The following is a 7,158-nucleotide window of genomic DNA, read 5'->3' as shown; positions in this document are numbered from 1 at the left end:
TTTTTTTTTTTTTTTTTTTTTTTTTACTTCTGCATTCTTCATTTACCACTAAAAAGTAAAAAAATGTTAAGTTTGCTTAACTAGCCACAACATTTCCGTTTAGGAAATACCAAAATAAAATGCATGTGGCTTGACTATTAAGTACGGAAGAGGATTAGGGCCACTGAAAGAACAAAAAAAGTTAACACATTTTGAAATTTTATTTCAGTATAATATGAGAAAAAGTCAGAATTCTGACTTCAATCTCAGAATTCTGACTTTTTTCTCAGAATTCTGAATTTAATCTCAGAATTCTGACTTTTTTCTCACAATTCTGACTTTAATCTCAGAATTCTGACTTTTTTTCTCAGATTTCTGACTTTAATCTCATAAATTTGGATCTTAATGTAGATGGGCACCATGAAGGAAGAGATGTGGGAGCACTCAGCTTCTGAATTCTGACTTTTTTCCCATATTAAACTGAAATAATATTTAAAAATCAGTTAACTTTTTTTTATTTTTTCTGTGGCCCTAATTCTCTTCTGTAATTAAGCCTACATGTAAAATGCCCCCTTATATCAAGTTAAAGTTACATAATTCCTTCTGTTAATTTAGTTAATCATAAAAACAAAATATGTATTATAAATTTAGTTGGAGCAGGAGTTCATCTCAACTGAAAGGAAGCAGATAGATAAGGTCATCAGTAAATCAAGCTCTGTTTATAATGTCCCCTAGACACAGGTGATGGGGAAACTGAAGGAGACTAGCAAGAACATCACTTCTTAACATAATGCTGTTGCAGGACACCAGAGCTCCTCAAGTGAATGACAAATGTGCTTAAGATGCACTAAGGATCATTGTCACAGATTCTTCCAACCACCAGCTTTGAGACCCTCCATCAGTGCTTCCAACATGGTCATCAACATGTGTGGATCTCTGTTAATGGTACAGTTTATGCACGTTTATTACACTTTAACCCTGGACAACCAATCGGTTAACCATTATGGTGAAATTTTTGTGCCACAGACTTTAACGCATAGTTACCAATCTGTGAGAACAATGTGCTGCGTTTAAACTCCCACACCCTTGCTCAAATCCTGTCTGTCGCACACCCAACTCCAAAATTGCATGCGCTTGACCTGATCCAACAATCTAAATTGGTGGCACAAAAATTTCGCCGTAGATCATTCGGTAAAAAAAATGGAGGATGTAGGTTGCCAAGGTTGTTAAATGGCTAAATAACTTTATTATGTTACACATTAATTTAAGCTATGTATGCAATTTGACTAACCATTCTTATTTTTAAACTATGCTGTATTTTTCTTTCAATATCATAATATTGTAATTATTATAACTAAAGTAATATAATGTTCCAAAGATGAGAAACTGAGGTTAACAAGGACATTTTTAAACATGGAAATATGGTATAGAAAATGAAGAAGAAAAAAAAGAGACCTCTTCAGTTTTCATTCAAATAATAATAATCTTCTGCGAAAAAGCTTTTAACTTAAAGGTCAAAGTTGGTGTGTCAGCAGTATACCTTAATGGAGAACAGATGCTGAACATTGGGTTTACTGCAAGTCCAAAAACCTTAATCTTAAAACCTTCAAAACATTCTTAAGTAGTTTATCATTACTTTAAAAAATAAGTATCTAATGTTTTTCTGTTTTAGTTAGTTAGATGTTTTATGATTTACTTCTTTGTTCATTAGCTTTATTTAGGTTTTTTTCAGAATGTTATTTAGCTTTACTTTGATTTATTGATTTCAGCTGGTAATTATAATTAGGTGGTCTGTTTTATTTTATATCAGATGTAAAACCATCTGAAGTATTTGTCTGCTGATACTGACTTTATCTTATAAGCAACTAATATTGATCATATGAACTACAACAGTTGCCCTTAGCCAAACTATGTGTAGATCCCAGTCTGGAAAACCTTTAATTTCTCTGGGAAGTCCATCGCCAGCCTTTAATGCATCCGCTATGAAAGCTTTATTATATCATTTATCAGGCCTGTTGTCGCTCAGGCTAAACTGATATGAAAACTCTCAACACCAAAGCTGAAATCTGACACAAAATTTATGTTTGAGCAAATTAAATTGGTAAATAATTAAGGTGAACATTCATGGCCAGAAGGTAATTTGAGTGTCATGCTGTTTGATCGAGCACCCATGTTGTAAAAAAAACTATACAAAGAGACGCAGGAAGGCAACAAGTCAGCCGTTGTAGTGTTGTAATGTATCACGGTAGACCGAGCTTGTCGCATCTGTCAAGAAGCACAATGTTAATGTGGATGGATGAGAGCGTTTTCATTTAGGACAGGAGAATGGATCAAATTTTCTATGGAGGAGACATTTGGTGCACACACAGGCCTTACTGATGGCAAAATTAAGCTCTGGTGACTTTGGACTGAGCAATATCCTGTCAGATTTTTGTTTTAGAGCCAAGGGAAAGTTTTGCGTATATTTACAAAAGTGGAATTTATCAAATACACTATCTTATACTAGTTAGATAATGCCTTTTTGACATATGGGATATTCTTTCATATGGTACATTTGATGAAGCCCATTTTTTAGCCAGCCCGTCCCTCACATAGCAGAATTTGGACAGCATAGATGAAATCCCAAACAAATGTGGAAAGCAATGTTCAGGCTTGGCTTGTAGATGACTAACATGTCTAAAAGTGCAAATGCAGGGAGTGATCCAAACATTCCACCAAGCTGTTATTAAGCAACCAAAAGCTTTAAGCAGTGTGAATCATGTGCAGTATGGCCTGATTGACTCATCTTCTCTTGTTGTGTTGTTCTCCCTTGCAGGTCATGTGGTGTTCAAGAAATATCTTTTACCTTCTGTTTGTTTAAAAGTCAATAACATAGGACTTTAATGGGGAAAAAAAAAAAACATGGAAAGGATTTCCTGCATCACTGCGGGAACAGCCATCAATTAGTGTTTGTTGTTAGCCTGAATGCATCATGTTGATGAATACACTGCAATAACATAGTGTACACATGTTTGGATCAGCTTGCAAATTGTTAGATCCATTAAGAAAAAAAAACCTGAAACGATAAGGAGTCATAACAGGTTCTCTGGACGCATGGGTCAGAAGTTAAACATTTTGGTCAACAACCCAGTTAAAATCTCTGTCAATATCGGCCTTTTACCACCTTAAAAAAATTTTAAGGTTTAAAGACTTAATGTAGAATTGATAACTGCAACCATGTATTCACACTACAGGTCTGCTTAAAAAGTCGATCCGTCAGCTGCAGTTAAGCCATAATGCTGCTGCCTGCATCCTGGAGGTGCAAGGGATCTGAAAAGACACCTGGACACCAAAAGTAAAGATAGTCTATTGATATGTTTGTTGGTTTTTGGTACATTTTGAGTTTTTTTTGCTACACAAGAGGTATTTTTTGTTGATTAGCTCATTTGTTAATTTATTTTTTCCAATAGCCTACAGAACAGACATTATTTCGTTCATTACTGAGGCTGAGTTTAATGTGTTATTGGGAGTTGAGAGTTACTGTTAACTTTTATTGTTAAGTGAGGGATGTTTAGATGAGACGTTATTTCTTTCATTGTGCTATTCATTCATTACAGGAATTGTTAACCATTTTTAATAAATACATTTTGAATAAAATTATCATTTGTTATTGGAGTTATTGCTGTTGAGTTTTACTGAAAAGCATTTTTAATAAATCAACTGTAAATATCATGTTATTGTAGGATTACAGTATGTAGGCCTATGTTAAGTGAGTGCATGCCACAGACATCTCTATGCATGGGAACAGAGATCCCCCCCGCCGCCGCCCCCCGCTCCAAGGTGTCCTGGTTTTCCCAAATTAAAATATGGTCACCCTAGAATAGACTTTAAAATACTTCTGTTACTCTGTAAATCTCTGAATAGCTCAGCTCTAAAATACTTTACAAACATGATGTCACTGAATTACCCACCCAGACTTGTCCAGCTTTTCGGCCGAAGTCTACTTTTCCTACCAGAACCAGAACCAAACATGGAGAAGCAGTTTTTATGTTCAATCATTCTTGAACAAATTACAGAAGACTACTGAAACCCTAATTAGCTTTCAATCAAGGTTAAAAACCTTTTTAATTCTGTTGCATTTGATTATGCTATTTAAACAATAGTAGTTTAAAGGTATAGAGGACAATTTTTTATTTCCAGGTGGATCATCTAAATAAGTGTTCCTCCTAATTCTCAATCATTCTGGTGATATGTTTACGTAAGGCCGTCTTATGCGCTCTTCCGTTAGCTATCTTTTTCTGCAAATCTTCACTATCTGTGGTTAGCTACTGTTTCAGATAGTCATTGAAGCTCACCTTTCTCACCGCAGTTCTCGAAAATGGTCGAGGGTCATAAGAGAAAAAGTGTCTACGAAGAGTCCTCGCAAAGCATTATGGGATTAGCTGTCACCATAGGCTGTCGCTACCTGACAGGTGCGACTAATAACAAAGATGGCGTATTCACTGCGCAGTGGACCAACTGGGAAGTGATCATCTGTCTGAACGGTAAGTTAACTGCGTTCGCTATAAAGTCCACAGTATAGTCCCCGCTCTATATAGTGATTGAGGGATTTAAGGGTTAGAGCGGATGTTCAGACACAGTAAGCTTGGAGGAGCTATGAGAACAGAAACTTTTAAATAAAGCGTGCACGAGGAGAAATGGAAAATGCACGCTCTCGCACATGCATTTTTTTTTTTTAATGGAGAGGGCGGGTCTTTTAAAAAAAGTTAAGAAAATCCTCCACAATACCTTTAAGTTTGTAAACAATCTTTCTTAACCATTTTATTATTAATAATCATATAATTTTATTAATTTTTATTTCCTTTAATTAATTTTTTCATTTTCTCTCCGTTAACGTACTTTCACTGTGTGTTTTCCTGTTATGCTTTGTTTATGTACATTTTTAGTAATCGTTTTGCTGTGTGTGCTTTATAAATTAAATTAACTTGCCTTACAGCTGAGATGGATTTCAACTTCGAACTGAACAGCCAGAGCTGAAACACATTGTGTTTAAATTCCAATCATTTGGCTGTTTTAAAATTGTCTCGTCAAAGTCTAAACTTATATCCAATTAAGAAAACCATGGTGAGACTTTAATGCTCTCCATCCAGTCTAGCTGAGCTTGAGTAGTTTAATTTTTCGCTTTTTTCATTTTAGCAGCTGTGCAAATCTGATATAGGCACAGACAAAAAAAAAAAAAAAACTAAAACCGGACAGTAATTTTAACTTCTGAAATTACAGCATTGATTGCTTTCTGTCCAAATATTGAATACAGCCTTTTAAAAAAGTTTAATGTAGCTACCATTATAAAAGTTCCAAGCTTTGCCACTGATGTTGTTTCCCTTATGTTGTAATAAACATCACATCATGTGTTTCTGAGCTTGTATACTGACTTCAGCAGCATAATTATGTCTATTTTTTACTGTAGTGCTGTGTCAAGGCCCAAAGATTACAGGTAACCAGTTATTTCTGCCTTCTACATTTAAGTGTGTCCTTCCCTGTCAGTGTCCGTGTGTGTATTATGTTTGCAGTGGGAGTTCCCTCTGGATTCTGCACTTATGAATTTGTCAATACAGAACTTTAGGACTGGTTTATCATCCTTTTATCAATATACAATCCTTTATCTCTTCTTGATAAGACAGTAAGGGATGAGTTTCTTCCATCTTTTTTAAAGCCATTCTCCAGGGACCTCTAAACCATACCTGCTTGCCCCCCCTGTTTTTTCTGTCTGCCTGTTTACCAACAATTCACTCTAAAAAAATACGAGCTCATCTTTAACTATCCCATTTGTATAATTAAAAGTGTGTAATGAAACATTTCTGACAGGATGGGTGATATAATGATGTCTTCATAATTATCAAAATAATTTTTTAACCTGTTTTAATATTTCTTTTCTTTTAAGATTTTAATCATGATCTTTATATCGATTTCCACATTTTCATCAGTTTTCAGATGTCTCTATTGGTTTATTTTTTGTGTTTAGCATTTGATTTTTATTCTGGCTTTATTTCTTTCAGATCTATTAAATTTTTCCCACAGGTTTGATAGTTTCTTTGCTTGTTTGTGAAGCTAAATTCATGTCAAGCTTACATGTTTTCCCAGCAATCCTTCTGCCCCAGCTGATTCACATTATCTCCAGAATAACTCACCTGCATTCTACGCCATGCTCCACTTATCCCTCAGTATATATACTTAATGGTCTTCTATTCCTCATAGGGTAATACCACAGCAGCCACTTTTAAAGAGAATCGTTTAAAAAAGGCTGTAAAGCAGTTTGCAACACACACTAATACAAAGAATTTACCTTCCACCATGACAATAGCCTAAAGCAAAGAGCTGAGCTAGGAGAAGGAATGGCCTCAGGACTATTCTATGTCCTTTGCATGTCCTTAACATTGCAGACATCAGGGAAAGAGGAAAAAAAAGTTTTTAAAAAAGGAGGAAAGAAAGGAAAAAAAGAGGGAAAAAAGAAATAAAAACATTGTGGAAATCACACTGTGGATGCATTTTTATTAGCTCCCCATTCTTGATGCCAATCTCTCATTCAAACACATACTGAGCATACTCTAATAGATTGAGTTTTGGTGACTGTGGAGGCCATTTCATTCTGGGAATGCCCGTAGGAGACATTCACTGAACGTTAAAGGCAGCTTTTTGCAGATGTTGTCTAAACATTCAATGTTTGGTGGGTTGACTACAGTGAACCCAGTTGCATGTGTAAGAACCAAGTTTAAGACATTTGGAGCTTTGTGATCTGGTGCGTCATCCTTCTGGAAGTAGCCATCAGAAGATGGGTCCACTGCCACCATAACCTGGTCAGCGAGATTATTCAACTAGCTGTGGCACTTTAAATGAACTGCATTTTCTTTTCCTTTAAGAGATTCAAAAGGAGGCCAAAAAAAATCTCCTGACCTACATTAATTTCAGCTGCAGTAGCTTAAAGTGTTGGCAAAGAACATAATGGATCCATGCTTTTACATTGAAAAAAACAATGCAACCACTTTTGGCATTTTTTTAATCATATTTAACACAATTATTGTATGTCCTACACTGCTAACATGAAACGATTGTGTTAAAGTAACTAAATATAATTAAGTAAATGCCAAAAATTGTTGCATTATTTATTATAGAACCTGTCATTGTCCACAATTAGAAAGCCAA

Source organism: Cyprinodon variegatus, unplaced genomic scaffold (assembly GCF_000732505.1).
Source record: "Cyprinodon variegatus isolate N-32 unplaced genomic scaffold, C_variegatus-1.0 Scaffold71, whole genome shotgun sequence".
Taxonomy (NCBI): Eukaryota; Metazoa; Chordata; class Actinopteri; order Cyprinodontiformes; family Cyprinodontidae; genus Cyprinodon; species Cyprinodon variegatus.
This window is presented reverse-complemented; position numbering follows the sequence as displayed.